The sequence below is a fragment of the Rousettus aegyptiacus genome, unplaced genomic scaffold, assembly GCF_014176215.1.
Source record: "Rousettus aegyptiacus isolate mRouAeg1 unplaced genomic scaffold, mRouAeg1.p scaffold_m13_p_18, whole genome shotgun sequence".
NCBI lineage: Eukaryota > Metazoa > Chordata > Mammalia > Chiroptera > Pteropodidae > Rousettus > Rousettus aegyptiacus.
Window position 1 is genome coordinate 11,316,163 of NW_023416293.1, and position 20,257 is coordinate 11,336,419.

The window sequence follows — 20,257 nt, forward strand, 5'->3', positions numbered from 1 at the left end:
AAAAAGATTACAGTCTTTTTACAGATTTCTAAAGACTGTATCAGAAGAAGAGGGAGGGAGGTAGGAAGGGAGGGATGGAGAGAGGAGAGAGGAGAGAGAGAGAGAGGAGAGAGAGAGAGAGAGAGAGAGAGAGAGAGAGAGGAGAGAGAGAGAGAGGAGAGAGAAGAGAGAGAGAGAGAAGAGAGAGAGATTGGAAATTACACATAGGCTTGCATCTTCAAGAGAGCTCAAAGTATTTGAAAGTCTCATTATAAATATACCAAACATCTTAACTTCTTTCCCCAAGGTGAGGTGGCAGAATAGGATGAACCCTATAGAGACAGATTATTTCCAAGGGAAGTCATCAACGGCACTTAAAATTTTGGAAATGAATGTCTCTTTCGTCCCTGCTTCTGCAACATGGAGTGTGTGGGCTTTAGGGAACTTCAGACTGCTGTCCAAATTATTCCGGACCTTCCCCAAGCCTCTTAACGTCCCTGGGCCTCATTTCCACATGTAAACATGTAGATAACACCTGTTCCATAAGGCTTTTGGTGCTTAGAAAGGATATTTTTAAAACCGATTAAATTCTTGAATGGGTCACTCAATAAATAGAAGCTATTATCATCATCTTCTTATCTCCGATATCGTTCTGACAGTTCGTTGATTCATTTAGACAAGCGGATATCTGCTTTTCCAAGAGTTGAAGCAGCATTTTATTTTTCCTGTCAAACTACAACACTGCCTCTTTTCCCGAGATGTATACAGATGGAGGAGAGAGGATGAAGGGAAGATGACTGCTTAATTTTTTATAGTATTGGAACCATGTTAAGAAAGTTACTTATTACTATTACATTCTAAAAAAAAAAAAAAAAAAAAAAAAAAAAAAAAAAAGAAGGATATGTTTAAATCTAGGAAAAGCACACAAGCTGGTTTCCATAGCATCAAACTACAAATAATTACTGAACAAAATCCACTCTGCATCCACTAATTTCTTGCCACGTTGACAAAACATCAGTCCACCATTCTGAGGACGCTTTGCAAAGAGAGTCCAACATTTTAAAAAGTCAAATCATGAAGAACTGAATGAGACTTTAATAATTAATTTCGTAGGCTCTGCCCATGGTGGCCGAGATGATGTACCATGGGATCTTTTGATGAGGACCGGCCTGGCTGTTGGACTCACAGGATGTTATGCAAAAAACACATCTAGCATCTTGTCTTTGTCGGGCGGCCAGATAAACCAGCACATAGGCCATTCACTCAATACCATCCCCCAGCTCTCCGTCTTGGCTCTAGCATCAGTTAAAAAAAAAAAAAAAATCGGAAGTAAACTTCTTAAAAAGTTATACTATGTCCTCAAAGACATGCAAAGAAAGTGAGTCCATTATATGGGTACAGGTCACTATGAAAACGGATCAGAGATGAGACAGAGTTCTTTGTCTTAAAAAATACAAAAATTGAAATAAAAATAAATAAATAGAAGGTTATAAGGTAGAGTCAAGGAACTCTCAAAAGTAGAACAAAAAATAAAGAGAAAGGGAAAACGAGAGGAAAAAGATAAGAAAAATTAAAGAATCAGTTTTCAGAGTTGAGCAGCTACCAGGAGTTCCAGAGAGAAGAGAGGAAACAAAAGGGAGATATTCTCGAAGAAGTGCTTTTTAACTTCCAGAAGCGAAACGCGCGTGTGCGTCTCCATCATGAAGGAGCACGTAGAGAACCTGTCACACGAGCGAAAAAACACAAAACCCCTGGTAGGTCGTGGTGAAAGTGAGAACACTTGAGCTCTAGAATAGATTTTAGAAGCTTCCAAAGCGGAGGAGAAAACAGTCAAATACACAAGAATAGCCTTGAGTTTCATAACAGCAACTGAGAATTCCGAGTGACAGTGCCTGAGTTCAACTTAGACTTCTGTTTTCTTCTAAACTGTCAATTATACAGATTACGAAATTTGCCACTTGAAATAATTTTGTCACACGGGAACTTTTTTTTTTTTAATTTTCCTTTTGTATTCTTTCTTAGGCAGCTACTAGTCGCTTGAGCAAAACAGCAGAGCAAACCAAGACAGAAGATGCAGACATTGTTACACGACACAGGGGCGAGCTGGAGGGGACACCCGTGGCGACTGTGGCGTCGGTCCAGAAAATGCCTCACCTGGAGAGCGACGGGAGGAAGAGGGGGCTCCGAGGAAGAGGTGAGTGGCGGGGAGATGGAACTGACCTGTTGAGCGGGTAGCTGATCGGTTGGCCTGTGGCAGAGATGTGTTTGGAAAATAATTAACCTTGGAAAGCGCAGAGCGAGCCGTTCGTCCCATGTTACCGTCTGGTAAATGGCGGAGCTGGCATTCTGACCCAGGCCATCTGGTTTCAGTGTGGATGCTCTTACCTGGGACCCACTACGACCTCACGAGGAAGTGACAACAGTGCATCTTTTTGCCACATCGTTTGGGATGCAACTCTGTTGATGTGGCACAAATCTTGGCATCACTTGCTTGAGAGATAATGTTGAGGAGAATTACGAGGGTGTCTCTGACTGCACCCCAAAGATCCGGTCGTTAATGTCCTGTTAATATCCCAGAGGGATATTAACATGGGGGCCTCCTGAGAGCTCTGCCACCCTGAGGCTCTGGCTCCCTGTGGTAGATTCCGTGGTGAGGGGACCTTGGCCTGTCGCCTCTGACCATCTCTGTCCCGGAACGTAAAGTATCGGTCTCCTAGTTTTCATCTGGGGCGACACAGCACACAGGCTGGAGCAGATCCCCAGCACTTCCTAGCGAGGAGCCAGGAGTGAGAACAGCCGTTCTCCACTGAGTTTTGACATTGCCGGTCAGAGCCAACTCCACAAAAGCCAGAAATAAAAAAATAAAGGAAGCGGGAGAGACTGTGAGACTGGGAAGGTGAAGAGCATTTCCTCCAAATGATGGGCGATTCTGATATTATAGAAAAGAGATTCCAACAAAACCCTCCTGCTAGCCAGACGTTTTAATTAGTACACCTCCAGTTCACGGTTGAAAATAGTCCCCCTCCCCCACACCTCTCTCCCTTCCCCCAATTCTGCAATTTAGTGAATCATATCATCGGAGTCACTGTTTTCCTCGTCTGCCACATTTTTGTTGTTTCACTTAAATGTGGAATCAGGAAATTCACATTGAAATAGAACATCCTTTTTCTATGGCCGAGAGCCGGAAAGAACTTGTGTTTGTAAGGCTGATTACAAAACACCATGTTTTTGTAATATTAACGTGTTTGTATAATGTCTTTCCTACTTGATTTCACCCAGTGACTATGGTTATGATGGACCCACTGGGTGTGTGCATATGTAGAAACTGATGGTCTGGGTATCTTAATGCACGTTATATCTGGAATATAATTAAATGTGGCACCCGATGCTAATAAGAACGTAAGGTTTCCAGTAGAGAAAAAATGCCCTTGACCGAGTGGACGCACGCTTGCCTTGCGTTACAGGAGGCACGGCTTCTCTGTCCCGTCCTCTGTGTCCGCTCGGTCCCCGTGTGTCACAGAGCAGTTTATCAAGTAGCGTTTCGTAAAAGGGGAGAATTCTGATAAGCTGTTTGTCAGGAGGCAGATGTCCTCAAACTCAACCATTTATGTCACTATTAACTCAGCCACGAAGCTGTCCCAGGGAGGGCAAACCCGTCACGGCCCTCTGGGAGGACACCTGCTTTTCTCTCAGTCACACGACCTCGACGCTTTCTAGTCCCCGTGACCCCTTCCTTTCCCCAGCTCCCCTCATTCCATTAGCCAGCAACGCTTATGGGTTTTAACACAAAATGCCACTCGCGCCTGCCCCTCGCACTGCGGTCCATCCTGTCCCCAGACGCGTGGCCTGTTTCCTCACAGTGCTGTTTACATCGTGTCCATCTTCTGGTCTTCTCAAGAAGAAGGCGAGATCGAGGCTCCTGAGCCTGGCAGTCGGGGGGCGGCATGGATGCTCTTCTCCCGGGACCCGCGATGACCTCTTAAGGAAGTGATGAGCCTCCATTACTGACCTGTGACGACGGCGTGAACCCCCTGCTCTTGTCAGAGGCCTCTAGTCATCGGTCCCCCAGGATCGCTTCTTTCCTTTCCATGACTCCTGCGCCTGGAACATCTAATCTTAATCTTCACATTTGGTTCCAATTCTTCACGATGACCTTTCTGTTATACAGCTCGGTAGCTAAGCGCTCAGGCCTTGGAGCCACGCCTTGTCATGCCGCAGGTTCCCCGGGCACAGGTAGATCTACTGAAGACCACTCTTGGGGTCAGCATTGGGGGATGGGGCAGAAGTGGCATCATGCGGAGGGACGCACGCTGCCCCTGCTGTCATTCTAAAAGTTTAGTTATGGCTCATCGCACATTTGTTCGCCATCGTAACCATCGAGAACCATCGAACTAGTCTATGAATCTCTAAAGACAGAGCTCGTATCTCTGTACCATTTCCCCTCCCCCCGCACAAGAACCTCGCCGTTGCGAATTTGCTTGATTGGTAGGATTTGGGTTTAGTTCTGAAATCGTGCGTTAGGAAAGAGAGAGATGGAAGACAAATCCCCCGTCGTAGTTACAAATTCAGTATTTCAAAGAGATTCCCAACCCTCGCTTTGAAACCTTTCGTTTAGGCGACGTTCATGCCCAGAGATTATGTCTGCTCCAAGGGGCACGTCAGAGGCCACTTCAATTGTCTCTCTCGTAAGTGTCCTACTACGTCCCATGGTCTTCAGCTTCTCCTTGTCACCTGATTCAGGGCCTCCACACTGCCAGGGCCACCCTGCTGGCTTCTCTCCCATCGGCCTGTCCCCCTCTCCAGTTATCCTCCAAACTGCAGCTGACACTGAATCGTTCCATGTCACAAACGTCATCACCCTGCGCTTCGTTCAGTTCTCTTTCGGGTTATGGCATTAAGTCCGAAGTCCACGGCCCTCAGAAGGTCTTTGCAATGGTTCTCCTCCGCGCCTCCTCCCAGATTCCTCAGCTTTCTGGTCCCCAATTCACCTGTTCATCTTCTGCAATATCATGTAGCCTTTCTTGCCTTTCAAATGGTTTTTTCCTCTTTTTTAGTATGCCCTTTTCCTCGTTTTTCTAATTGACATATGGTTGGCTTTAAATCTATATTTGGTAAATAACATTAATATATATACATGTTGAAAATCTTCTAAATTCCAAAGTAGATCTGTGTCTGTGGGATACAAGGAGGGTAGCATCCGGAGTCTAAAAATAGGGGAATAAATAAACGAATTGATCCTAAAGAGAGAATGACTTCTGTGACTCCTGTCCATATAGACAGCCCTTTACAGAACAAATAAATGAGCTCCTGCAGGCTAGGCGGGGAGATGCTTTTCGTGGATAGGAGACACGCGGGTTTCTGGTCCATGTCCCAGTCACGACTCTGTTCAAGGCCACTGGGAGTCTGCACCTGGATAAATGGTCCAGTCTACAATCTCGATGTGGCTGGGCCTCCGGCTGGCAGACGCCACTGAGGTAAAGGGTTAGACAGGTGAGGGCCCGTGTGTGCGGCAGTCGGTTTGGGCACTTAACCAAAGAGGCACCCAGGCTCCTGGAGATGCCGCAGAGGGAATTCTCCATCAACCAAGCACATCAGGAAAGAGTTCAGGCTCATGAAAGAAAAACCATCCGTCTGAAGACGGGTAGCTTATAGAAGGTGAAGGAAGCAAACCAAACCACCCTTCCTTTATGAGTCACTTTCGAAGGTCTTGCTTAAATTTTTTTTTGTTTTAAAAAATTATGATTTAAAAGGTTCAAACATACTTCATGCATACTTCCAACATTAGTTAATATTTACTAAGAAATCATAGGTTACAACAAATTAAACTTTTTGGCTCTTCGACTAGCTTTTCTGGCCGACGACAGTAGTGACTGTTCCTACAGATAGTTTATAACTATTTTTTACCCCTCTAGAGTAACTACAGAGCAAAGAAGCAAGAAGAGTCTGGGTCCATGTGGTTCTTGAGCCAGGGTCTTAGGAAAATGGACTTGAGGTTGGGGAATGGATCACTATGGGCAGGCAGACACCAGACGTGCCTGCTAATAATCGGGGAGAGTGAGTTAGATTTCTCCTTGTTTGAGGTGGAATTCCTTTGTAGAAACCTGGGCACCCTCAGAGAGAAATGGCTTATAGTCCAAACTGATGTTTATTTTGGACTCTGATTCTCTTTCGGCTTTCAGTTGTGACCCTACGAATGAGCTCACAGTTGGAAGCAAATCTGTCTTCTGTTTCTACTGTTAAAGAATTACCTACCCACTGGAAAACCACATAGGATCAACAATGGCCCCGTCCCAAATACGTGCTTTTTGGAATTGTACAAATTGTATTGATGTTGCTAGCAGAATTCGGTTCAACTGCTGAAATATTTCGATAAGAGCGATTGCATTCTTAGTGAATAGAATGCTTCCTCAGTTCGGTATTGGTCTGTTGAACGCTGGAAGTCTGGCGGGTCTGACCTGTTCATGGCACATGTGTAGAATGATAGAATAGACAGGCCATTTGGTTGTGATACCGCGTATGTCTTGGGAGGTATCTCGGGTTGAAATTCTATGAATAAAAAATGGTCCTTAGTTATTTTTTGCCTCCGAGGTGCGGGCTCTTAGTCCTGAAAAATGGGTCGGACTTCTGAATGCCTGATCTGGTTGTACAAATTATGATTTGGCATATCTCTTTTGTGGATTTTAGTTGGTATCAACTAAAAAAAAATCTGGTAGCATCAATTTTCAAAAAGTGCTCGTGTTTTTTACTGTATTGATTTTTATCCTTGAAGAGGACCCAGCTTATACACATTGGATTACTATCCCAAATTCTCTGGATAGGATGGAGAGCCTAGAAGTCACTAATATTTATTTACTCATTTGTTTTTCCAACTAGCTTTTACTTCATGCTACCCAAACACTGAGCGGAATTATTTACCTATAACATCCAGTTCACTTCCAACAACTCTATGAAACCCATTTTATAGGTATGTAGACTGAGACTCAGGAGGGTCAAGTAGCTTGTGAACAGAGGAGCTGTGAAAGGGAAGACCTGAGGTGTCGATTCGGGTCTATCATTAAAAAGAGCTAAGGCGTTTGCATCAGGCATTCTCTCTCACGAACGCATCATGACTACGGAAACACGAACACGGCTGAAGGAGGGACGTGGGGGCTGATTTAGGAACAGCCACTCCCGCCAGCCACTCGGGGAGTGAGGAGAGATTGCTGGAGAAGAAACACCTTCCTCCTCTTCGTCCAGTTGCAGACGACATCCTTCTCCCCCACATTTCCTCCTCCTGGCCTCCTTTCTCCGCCACCCAAGTCGTGTCGTGAACTCCCACCGCAGGCAAACGAGGGAACATCATTTTGAGAGTTCTCCCCAGGCAAGCCTCTGACACCCTCCAGCTTTGAACAGCCTCAAAACGTTTCAAGAGAGAAGATTCAAAAAGGAGTTTTGAAGAGAATCAGACCCAGAGTTACACGGAGGCAGTGAAGACATCTTTGAGGTCATTCTTTCTCTTTTTCGACACTGATGTATTCTCTCCAGAGTGATAATAATCTTTTTTGAAATGCAGGTCTAAGACGGAAGGAATTTTTATCTGGAAGAGTAATATAAATTAGCTTCGACTGCCAATTTCCACTGATGATTACTTTCCAGGCGGAATTCCTACAAATTCTTGAGGCATGACCTCCAAGGAAAAAATAAAACCCCTTTAAAAACTTGTTGAGAAATTCCAGATAACTTTCACAAGAGATTTAATTTTAGAGCATTAACACAATCTTGGTTGGAAAGATAAAACTACAATGCAGATATTTGGTGAAAGTCATTACTTCACAATGAAGTCATTGGAGATTATTTTACTGTGCTTATCTGTCCCTGATTTTTTTTGTCTTTTAAACTTGGTTCCTTTCACCCCAAACTAATTTTATTATGCATTACTCAGTGCACCCTGGATTCACCCTTATAAAAGAATAAAGTGTTTCAACAGATAGCCAATCGGAGGCAGCCAACTCGAGAGTCAACCTACCAGCATGAGCAAACATTGTTATAGGTTATCACATTCTAGTAATATGTACTATGCATTATTGCATACATGTGGTTTGGGAAGCCATAAGGGAAGGTTTAAAAAAAAAAAAAAAGAAGAAGAAGGCATCATATGAAGCAACAGATTCAAAGAGATCGCTGTGTAGTTTTGAAAGAGATTTAGGTGTGGGGAAGTAAGAGCACACCTCTAGTTTTTACTGAAAGTTTAATAGACAAGTGTAGAGGTGTTGGGGGAGGGGCACTATCCCAATTGGACAGATGGAAAAAGTACAGATCAGAAGAAAGGTGATTTGTCCAAGGACTCACGACTTCTAAATAACGGAGCAGGAGCAGGTCAAGTCCAGGAACATCTGACCATAAAGCTGGTTCTCTTCTCCCCGCGGTGCGTGGCTCCTCCTGGAGCTGGCTTGCATGGGCCTGGGAAAATGTGAGGACCGGAACCACGTGTGCAAAAGGGATCAACGGCTCGGAGCAGCCCCAGGGGAAGATGTAGATAAGCGGATCCTGAAATCGTCATTTACTTCCATTTAAATCTTCATTTGAATAAGGTTATAAAATATTACTACATATAATTAAGATACATCAGCTTCAAGTAAAAGAACTATATAGAATTAAATAGATATAGAGGAAATATATATTATATACATGTTTATTTTATAGTATATATAAATATAATCACTGGGAAAAATGAATTATTCTCATCTTTCAGGGCATTTACATGAAGGAGTATGATTTGCCTGTAAATCTAATGGTTATTTTTAACAGAAAACTTTCCTTCTCCTATTTAAACATTTAATCTTTTTTTTTAGTTGTTACCTATGAACATATGGGAAAAGGGATTTATAAAATAAGACAGATTTTGGGAACCTGTGAAATTTTTAAATTCTAAAACGTTCTAATTCTTCTGAGAGTAAGTCTATAGCAGATACTATCTTTTTAGATATTTAAATGTCATTTCCTCTTTTCAAGAATATTCATTTTTTACTGGCGGTCATACAAGAAGTCAAAATGAGTTGTCTCTCCAAGAGTCATTCAACATTACTACTTAAACGAAATCTCATGGCGTAATTTATATTGTATAAACCAATTCATTCATTAACCTCATTTATTAAGCATCTTATTTATTCAAGGTACCAGGGATACCAACATAAATAAATACACCCTCTCTCCCAGGCCATTAACGGCAGTCTAGAAAAACAGGTACGAAAACACAATCCCGGTACAGAATGGTGAGGATTATGTCTGATGAATAAACATATGAGCGAGCATAACTGGGCTTTCGAAATTCCCAGATGTGCGGAAATAAGAACTATATTCAGTGAAAGTTGTATTAGAATATATAGAGGAAAGATATAATGCTAGAGCATAAGGAAAAATAAAAGTTTATTTCTATTCCATTCAAACCTGCAGTAAATATTTCTCCAAAAAATACCTAAAGCAGTCTCACATATATTATACCCCTTAATCTTATAGTAGTTCGAGGATGTGGAAGGAGGCAGGCGCTTTATTATTTCTAATTTATACGTGAATGTCTGTCATAGCTAACATTGCTTCTCAGGCAAGATAAGAAAACCCTGCTCGGTCATATTTTGTAAAGTTTTGTAACTCTCCAAAAAACATTCTCTGTCCCCTTTTCTTTTTTGTCTAAACAGAACTCTAATATTTCAAAGACGTACAATTTAAACTCTCTCATTCGCGATTCTCGGTGTATTATAAATGATTCTCTTTGCTTTTTTGCATTTGCGAAAAGCAGCCAGTAACTCATTCTGCCTTTTAAATAGTTTGTATTTCACAATAATCTGTATTTATTTTGGAGGAGAAAACTACAAACTATAGATAAGCAAAAGCAAAGACCGCAGTGTGTGAGTGTGTGTGTGTGTGTGTGTGTGTGTGTGTGTGTGTGTGTGTTAGGAACTGTAATCAGAAGAAGGTACCACAGGTATGACAAAAGAGAGGTGAGCATGGCAAGGGAATGGCCAGCAATAATCAAGGCTGTGCCGTCCTCCTAATCGTGACCCTGTGATGACTACGTAATTCTCCCAGTCTTAACCCAGGTGGACCATTGTCATTCCTCCTACTTCCTTTGCATTTACCTTAGCCCAGAGGTGTCAGAGTAACTATTAACTCCTCTCCTTGTTTCTCTCTCTCCTTCAGTCCATTTCAAAGAGTCACTTCCCTGGGTAAGAATTTTTAGTGCCTTTACTTGTCTTATCATACAGATACCAACAAAGGCACTTAGCATATTCTAACAACAAGATAACCAAAGCCTTATTTTTTAACTATTCCCCTACACACACCTCTGCTTTCTACCACGCACTGGTGGCGAGGCGTGGGAGAAACATGGTCCTGGGAATCAAAGTGAGATCTGGGTATAAATTCTGGCTCCGTCACTAACGTCTGATACTCTAGGCAAGTTTCTCTACTCCTCTGAGTCTCAGTGTATTCATCTCTAGAATAAAGATAATAGCATTTGCCTCTCAATATTGTGATAGAACATAAAAGAGAAAATTATCTGAAAATACATCGCCCAGTTCTGGCACGTGGTAGGTTTCCAACAGGAGTTATTTACCCCCCCTCTCCAATCATATTGTCCCCTGCCCTTTCCTACCTTGAATCTTTGCCTGAGGCGTCCGCTTATCTACATCCTTCTATTCTCACTGGAAGATCTAAGTCCCCGGGCTCACGGGAATTCCTTCCTGCTTTGAATGCTTAATACATTGTATGGCTTCCTGCTTGACAGTTTACCATTTGCTGGTGAGACCTGTGAGACCTTTCTTGACATGCTGTCTTATTTTTCTCCTGAATACAACGTTCCATGCATTCTTGCTTTGTTTCCCCAAATAGACCATGAACTCACCAAAGAGAGGTCCATTCTCTCAGTAATCTCTGAGTCTCACACAAGGGCAAAACGTAGAAAGTGCCCAATTGTATCTTTACTGAATTGAGATTTTATCATATTTCCTAGGCCTCTTCCCGCATTCTTATCCATCAAAGAGAATCCTTATCACTCTTTTGTTTGCCACGAAAATGTATTGAATGTCTACTATGTACCTAACACTGATCTAGTTACTCCAGAAATAGCTGTAAACCAGAGAAACAAACTGTTTGCTTTCAAGGGTCATCTTATATATTAGTGGAAAAATAAACAACTCAAAGGTAAACAAATAAGGAGTCATGAACACTCAGAGGGAAATTAAATAGGGTGACAGTATAGACAGTGACAGAGAAGCAGGGCTGTGCCCCAGGTCTGGGAATCCTGGGACTTTTCGGCCACGTGGCAGATGATCTGCAGCTGGCGATTGGTCGCCTCTGGTCACCCAATGCACTGGCGTGTACAGAGCGTAGAATCTGCAGGCTTCTGAGAAGACTCGCCCGTTAAACCGTCCAGCACTTCTCAAGTACTATTTCATTGCCATGTTTGTTCAAGAAAAATCTCACAGGGAAGTCCCTACCCTCGGAACATTTTCATAATTCCACGGAAACATTCGATCTGGTTTATGTTATTTACTTTCACAAATAAGGGAACGGAGGTACCGAGGGCACACAGAATGAAGTTAGGCGCCAGGGAGATGGGACCGGTGTGGAAGGCAGCTTTCGACACTCTGTCGCCCCATTTGGTCCCGACTTTCTTCTGCTTGAGGAAACCATTGCCTTCAAAGCCATTTCTTAATTCAAGGATGTGATTTATTGCTCCGCCTCAATTTTAGAAGATGCTATCATCCAGTGCAGTCGCTTCGTTTATTTTGCAGACTTAGTGCCAAAGAGCTTTTTGCTGTCCCCTCTGACCAAACCAATTATAGGATGAGCACACACAGCCATTGAAACTGCACAATACCCTGCAGGCTTAGCTGTGAGTCACCTCGTCTTCTCTTTCTGATCTCCCCTTAATCCTCTGTTCCCCGATGATGGTACTTGACACATTTTGTCTTGTATCATCACGATTTACACCCTGAAGTTCGCCATAAAGAGTGCAAGCTGTCTATGAGCAGGAAATGTGTCTTAATCTTTGTGGTACCCACTGAAAACAGTGTCTTATATCATAGTAGGTACTAAATATCAAACATTAAGTACATGTCACAGGTTCTGACACACAATCAAGCCAGAGAGAGGTATCAAAAAATTATTTGGAGCATTGAAAACATTGGCATATGGGAACAGCTTCCCCGAGTATCGGTCTTGCCAATGAAAGCATTCATTTGAATGTATAAGATCTGGTATGTCACCAAAAGCAATTAATCCAATTTCATCATCTTGGCACCTCTTTAAGCGAGTGGCTGTTAGGTTATTCAGAGGGGATATTAGGTGCTTTGAGTGGGATTCAGAAGAAGCTTAAAACATAGCCCACACCTTTAGCAAATTAGCAGTTTTGACTGGGAAACAAGAGCCCAAAAATCTAAAGTCATACATAATTAAATTGCAAAGCGTGTAGCAAAGGTAAATGAGGCAGAACCAAGGGACAGTCACTGTGGCGGCAATGGCTGTGGGGCATGAAGAAGGTCTCAGACCCCGGATCTCCATGAAAGCACGGTGCCCAGCCACATACACAGCCCTCCGAGGGGATTCGAGTCTACACAGCATCACAGCACACACACCCGTCAGAAGAACGAAAAGCGATATGGACTTTCATTTTTCCTGTTGGGGAAGAGGCTTGCTTGACCACAGGTTTCAAAAATGCCAGTGTCAGACATTGTCCCTAAAGGAGACTCATTCAGGAAGGTGGTGAGAATGCAAAACTGTCCTCGAACAGAAGGCATGCAGCCAAAGAGTTCCCAGACGTGACTCACCAGTTCGGCAGATCCCACAACCTGCGAGGCTGGCTTGTGCCCAGTCACCGAGGGGACTCCAGTTTGCTCTGACATGGACTCTGGCTCAGTAAATTAGGACTAGGAAGGGGCAGGAGTTCGGACACAGAGAGCTGCGTGCCTTATAAGGAGAGACTGCAAAAGGAAAATGGTGGGGAACCGGAGGTGTCAGGCGATGAGATGCGACATGGGTCATAAGTAATTTACCGAAGCATCGGGAGTTCTAGACAGAGAAGAGACTCTCCACCTTGTTTCTAAAGCGTTTTTGCTGGCACCGTCTCCCTTTATAGCAGAGAAAGCACAGGGCTTCCAGTGCTGGTGGGTTTCATTCCCGCCCGAGGACTGGGAGGAGAGCAGTCCTCCTCACGGTTAACGCGTGCCCCCTCCAGAGCTCTAGAAAGCAAGCCGTGAAGTAACAGGTACCAGCCCGTAATCTTATCACCATGACTACAGCCGCCGATACTGATGAGAACGACCCAGGCGCGCCTCGCCGTCTCTTCTCGTCCAGCATCGCTTCCTCCACCTAGTCGTGCAGGTTACGTGGCCTGCACTCACCTGCTAAACTCATCGTCCTGTCTCGTTCACTATTACAGCCCCTCATTCCACCTAGCAGAAGGCCTCACACTCCGAGTCTTGGAAAATGGTGGCATACAAAAAAAAAAAATCATAAGTGAAAGGACCTGTGCTTTAGATGCATGGAAAAGAGTTCACATCCTGATTCTACAACTAAATTGCAGGTCACCAGCGACAAGCTGCTTAACCTCCGTGTACAGTTAGGATTGTGTTGGGCTCTGTGCTAAACACATAAGGAGTTTTATTGTTCTCATGTGGCAAACGCCACCTTAAAGGATGGCTTCTGTCCTCACGTTGCCCCTCCATCACAAGATGGCTTCTCCACTTCTAAATTCAAGGAAGAAAGGGAAGGGGTAAATGAAAAAGGCTAGGGCTAGAGAGAAATGTCATCTGCTAACCAGCTTCCCGAAGCCCTGCCCAGCGTCAACTAACAGCCATCGTAAAACTGGCCGGAACTCTGTACCAGGCTGTGCTCGCCCCGTGTGGAAGGCTGGGAAATGCTGTCATCGCAGGAGGGACGTCACCACCGCAGAAGCAGGTGCCAGCAGGCCACTGGTGCCCTTTGCCACACTCTTTCCCCATTCGTAAAATTGAAACAGTAATACCCACCCTATAAATACTTGGGAAATTTAAATTGGATAGTGCGTGCATGTGATGCCTGGCTTATGACAAGCACTCGGTAACGTTGGTCTCCTCTACTTCCTTGTATATAGTAGTAGATACTCAATAAACATTAGTTAAAAGAATGAATTTTTATAGCATCTTATGCTTTTCAGAGAGTTTCACGTGCGTTATTTCATTTGGTGATACATTATCAGCCTTGGCCTAGCATATCTTTATTGATCCATTAAAGCAGAGATTTTTGACTCAGCAAACCTGGAAAGAGGTCTCGAACTCTTCATTTTTTTAACAGATAATACAGGTAATTCTGACGCATTTGACTCACTTAAAGCTGTTTAAACAACAGGGCCTTAAGAGAAGTATCTGAGCAGTACAAAGAACAGTTACTACGTTTTTGATGACTCGTGTTTTGGGGGGGTTTTTTGTTTGTTTCATTTTTGTTTTCGAGGATCCTATGACTTTATTAGTGGTAACAAGCAGGTCTTAGCATAAGTGAGAAACAAATTTTGAACATGATTGGGAATCTCAAACTTAAATGAAACCAAAAATGATTTTTTGTTTAAGAAGTGTGACAATATTATTATAAAAACCAGTACCTTGCAGTAATAGTTAAGACGATGTGCAAAAGGATTCATATAAATGTTGACAAGTCAAAATTTTGTATGAAATTCAAGTCTTTTAGCTGATTAGGCACTTTACAGTTGGCAAAGGTACACTTTAGTCAATCCTCACCTAGCAAATTTGACTTCCAGTTTCTAAGAAAAAAAAAATCCTCTTAAAAAAAAATCTCATAAAGTAACTCCCAAGGCTTTTTGCACATCAAATAGCTCTTACAGAACCAAATTTTGATGAGGTAAGTGTAAGGAATTTAGTAACATATGGATTAAATTTCCCTTAAAATAGACATCATTTTAAAATTGAGGCAGAAAAAAGTTCTTGGTAAAATATGAAAATATGTTTTGGTTTTCCTTGAACCCTAAACACAATTTGAAAAATAGTTCAAGATGTTCACCAAACCCCTGATACAGCTGGTTTCACCCATCTCTAGTTCCAAGATTTGAACTATTGGGAGTTCTGGTAATTACAAATATTACACAAGTATTAGCAGATATTGGAAAAATGTCAGAGAGAAATGAGGAAAGAGCAAAAATTTAGAAATAAATAGATTCGCAGTTAGAATTTCCATCTTCAAAAGTTTAAGGATGGCCATTCTGGTCCCTAACAGCTGATGAAATCATTTAAATTTCTTCTTATATTTCAGAAGAAAATATTTATTAACAAATACGGATAAATAAATATTTTAAGAAAACTTATGTTAATAATAAAATAAAATATTCCATTACAAGAGACAATTAGGTGACGAGCTACATCCAAAGTACCCCTAAGGACAGGGCTACCTCAAAAATGCAATAAGATTATTCCTTATAGGCAAATGCTTCTACAAATTTTAATCATAACCAGCGGCTTCGTTGATGACACCTCATACTAACAAAACTAAGTCATGATCCAGTTTATTCTTAAAATTTTCCTAACTTGCCCCCTACAATCAGTCTTCCTTACTGGTGCTGGAACGACTTTTCTAGAATTCAAATACTTCTTGCTGTTTCGCTCAAATCCTTCCTGGATTCTCTGCTTCCTTCGGAAGTAAGCCCAAACTCTCAACATGGCACCAAGGTCCCCTCTGCGTACCTATTATCACATTGTTCACTATCTCGTGTTTAACTGCCCCCCGTCACTTTACAGTCTAGTCCCATGAACTATTTTCAGTCCCATTAATGTTTCTGTAGTGAAATATCCTGCTGAATATTTAACTTGGACATTTCTGTTTTTTACTCTGCGTGAAAACAATACTGGGAAGTCACCTGGGCGATCTCGAAAAGAGCTTAGAATCTTTAGGCACTGAACGTAGTGCTTTCGGTCCAAAGATCTGAGTGTGCATGCGTGTGTGCGTGTGTGTGTGTGTGTGTGTGTGTGTGTGTGTAAATGTTGGAGAAGATGAGATGGCCATTAGGAAGTATGCAGCCATCCTGATTATCCAGAGGAAAGCGGATAAAAAGAACCTGTCTATTTCCCAGACTGAAAAAGAAAAGCCGTCTGACCCCCGGTAGTGTGAGTTCTTAGGGAAGGAAAGAGATCCAACATTCTGCGTCTGCCGGGGAATAAACGCTCAGCTCGTTCCTGCTATCTCGCTCCTGCTGGCGCTGTCATCTCAGAGGATGACTCTCCGTGGTACCCGAAGACCAAATATTAAGGACTTTGTCCCTACGCATCCGCACTGCGCTGAAGCTGATCCGAGGGATGGACCCTCCCGCCTCTACCATTCCTAGCAGCAGGTCTCTGGTCCATCGTCATCACCATCTTTTGTGAATTGCGTAGGTCTGATTGTCAACAGTGTCACCAAGTGGCAGCAAGAAGCAAAGCGGCAATGGGCTGACCAGCCAGACCCCAGGCTCGTCATTCGTGGATGTTAAAGTCAGAACGATCACCTCCTGTTGGACCGCGTCAGCCTTTGGAGTTTTAGCAAACTCAGAAAAATGAGGAACTTCAAGGTGGAAACAGTGAATATTTTTGGCAAATCTGATGCGTGTGGACTCGAGCTGGTTTTCTTTTGAGTTAAAAGAGTAAAGGTGGATCCTCCACCCCTTTCTTTTGCCCAATTCTGTAGAGCAGTTAAAACTTGTCATCCTTCTCTGCTTTGCCATCAACTGGAGTGTTCCTCATTCACCTTGTCTTATAGTCAGCCCAAGTGTCACCTTACTAAGAAGTCCTTTCTACCTCACCGAGACTGAAGCGTCCCTTGGTGCCCCAAGCAGGCAGCAGCCTTAACCTTTCTTTGCATTGCCACCAGACCTATCTAAGTTAAATGCACCTCTCACGTGTGAGGCTGTCTAAAACAAGGGCTGCACGTTACTCGCAGATGCATTTCCACAACCCAGCATATGCTTTCTGCACACTTGTTAACAGTGAGAGAAGCAAGGTCTCTGGTTAGGACACAGAAACGTTTATGCCAAATTCCAGACTCAAGGACGGTGACCTACAATAGCTCTAGTTTTGCTGATAGTCTTTGAATCGAGTGAATAAAATAGATTGAAATTTGGCCAAGGTCACCAGGGAATTCTGTGTTTAGAGAAAGACGAAGCTGGTAAAGGAAGTCCCAAGATTGCTCGTTCCCTAATGAAATTGCCATGTCCCCCAGTCGCCAAGAGGAAGTGGAGAACCCTTATCGCATCCCTGGGAAAATGGACAGGAAGCTATTCCCAGAGGGCAGGTTTGACAAATGGCAGGTGGATTTGCCAAACCTTCGTCCCCTGCCAGTGCAGGGACCCTGGTTTCTTTTCTAGGAGGACATGGTATGTGTTTTGCACCAATGACCCCTCAAAGTTGCTTCCCTTTCTGTCCCTTTTCAAATGGAAGATTTAAGAGTCTTTTTTTTTTCCAGGCAGGGTCTAATCAGGAAAACAGAATCCATATTTCAGCAGAGCTGATACAACACAGGGGGTTGGTTAAATAGGAGTCGGAGGACGAAAACCCGAAGGGGAACGTGGCAGTGCCACGCAGAGGGTGATGGGAAGCAGGGCCCGGGAAAGCAGCAGGAGGCTGGGAGCTCGGAGAAGGGCCCTGTGGGGCTGAACTCAGACCTGAGGATGGCTCGTGTAGGCCCTTCAGGGGAAAGCAAACACCAGGCTGGGCTGCTGACGCCTGAAGAGGGAGTGCCTCTCATGGGGGGAGAGACCCCGTGGAGCTGTGACTCAGAAATGAGGGGGTGGCGGCGTGCTACATTGGGACTGTTGAGGGGACTCAGGGACATTGGTGCTGGGAGGGCTGAAAGAAGCAGGAGGCCTCAACCAGCCATGCTGCCTGGGGACAAAGGGCCAACGCTGGGGGCCGCCACAGGGCAGGAAGCACCCGACATTTCTCCCTAGCTCTGTCTCCCTGGTATCCCTTACTGGCAGAAGCCAGATGACAAAGGACAGATGTGGAGTACAGGGCTCCAGCCGCAGCATCGCAGAGCAGGGCGGAGGGGTGGGCTGGAGCGAGAGGCGAGAGCCGAATGAGCAGGACGTACCGACCCTTCGTTCACTCACTGACACACACTCTTCCGTGTGTACTTGAACTTTCAGGAAGGAAGAACATTTTTATACTTTTACCCTAATGAGGTTCAACCGTCCTTCACACAAGTGAACACTACAGACCTCTCACCGAACAGAGGGGACACGAAGTCCCAACAGTCAACATCCCTAAGCAACGAGCATCCCTCTCTGAGTGGCGTGAGCTACGTTTATAATCCAGGCACACCAGAATATTCTGTAACCTAAACACTGACTTCTTTGGACACTGTCGTTTTCCATTGACTTTGGCTATCAGCCATGAAGGACCAAAAGGTGCCGTAAGAACCCCCTAGAGCCCAGACATAATCCTCCCTGTCCCCACCAAACAGCAGCCATCCCTTCCCCCGGGTCAGTCACCCAGGATCAGTCGGCCGAGCAAATAGAAAGCTGCTTTATTATTATTTTTTTTTTTTTTTGCATGTCGTTTCAATAGCATGAGAAAAACAAAACGATCAATTGTCAAATTCCTGAGGTGGTGAGAGTATCAATCAGGCTCGTTCAGCAGGTTCTGGAGACTGGTTCCTGGGCCACTCCTTGGAGTTTGCCAAGGATAAATGTCAGGGTTCATCTAGAGAGACGAGGAGGAGGGTGAGTGGAAGAGAAACCCGTACTGCGAGGTGACAATGGTGGAATGGCATTGTACATGGTCGCCAGGTAGCGCAGCGCAGACCAAAGCGACAATCTCAAAGTACTGGAAACCAGAAGCGCCGGTTTTGGCCCAACTGGAGTGCCAGGGCCTTGGTGATAACTGGACAGAGTCTGGAGCATAGCAGAGCACAGCTCAGTGTGTTCCGCGCCCCTGAGTCGCACTTCGTGGACCGGCAGGGAGAACCGGCCTGGAACCGTCCGTGAAGCAGGTGCTCCCCACGTTCCCCACCTCAGCCTTGACCCCCGGATCCTCCTAGCCCTGTGCTGTGACTTCTCTTGGAACCTTCATGCCCAGATTTGCCCTCCCTGGCATTTATCTTCCTTGAGAAACCTCTTCCAGCCCCAACTACAGAACCTGACGACAATATAGTAGCCATGTAAACACACCTATCTCCAACCCAACCTCTGGGCTCCCTCGGTAGCTCAGCTGACAAACGATTCCGGGATGACTTGGCAAAGGAGCCACAGCGGTGTGATGAATACACTGGCCTCAGTGGATAAACAGATGTTTATAAGAGTCAAAAGCAAAGTCATTCTTGAAGACAATGAGGTGAATAATTTAGTCCTTAGAAACTCAGGCAGTGGTTTTGGAATACAAGTAACAGAATGTGTTTCTCTTTTCTTGCGAGTTATTTTTATGTCTTTCATACTTTCAAGCGTTCTTCCAAAAGTCAAGCAAAACAGGGGAAATTGTTTATTTGCAACTTCGAAGAAGTAAAGAGGGCGAGGGCTTACGTAGGTCTTCTCCAAGCTTAAATTGCATTATATGTGAGAAAAAAAAGACCAATTAGGAGCCTCGGGATCTTATATGATTTTTTCTCTTCCTCACTTAGCTTTTCTGTCCCAATTATTCAGAAATCTGTTGTTTCTGATCTTTTATGAGCATGGATACGTGTTCAAGTCAAATGCATATAACCTCAGCAAAGGAAAAATAGAATATCTGAAGTAAGCTTCAGTTTTAGATTATTTAATGCTGCATTCTGAATGCTAGTTTGTTTAAGTAATACCTTTTGCTTTGATCCTAGGTGTTAAAATAGAAAAGTTCTATGTGAAATTAGCTCCTGGTATGAAATTCAATTTGAAGTTCAAAGACAGATACTAGTAAAATGCAGACCTTGTTTTATTCATTAATTTCTGTAAGCAAGCACAACTACTTAGCTAAACAACCCAAGACCCAGCTGGACTGTCGAATGTATAAACAGAAGGCCAATTGTCCTTTCCTGAAACTCAGCGACATTTGGGGGAAATTCAGGAAGTGTACTGTCAAAAACTGCAGGTAGAGACACGCGGGTTAAGGCTAGGTCAGTCATGAAATCGGAGGCGAGCTAAAGAAAATCCAAGGTGGATGACCTTGGAGGAGGAAGAAAAATGGGAGGGAAGTGAGTGGGACCCAGATCCTTGTCCCGACTGCCTGACAATAGTCCTGCCCTTTCTAGAAGCCGTATTCTCTTGTACCAATGAGGTGGCTTTGGGAGAGGGGAGGGAGAAAGGGACTGGGCCAAG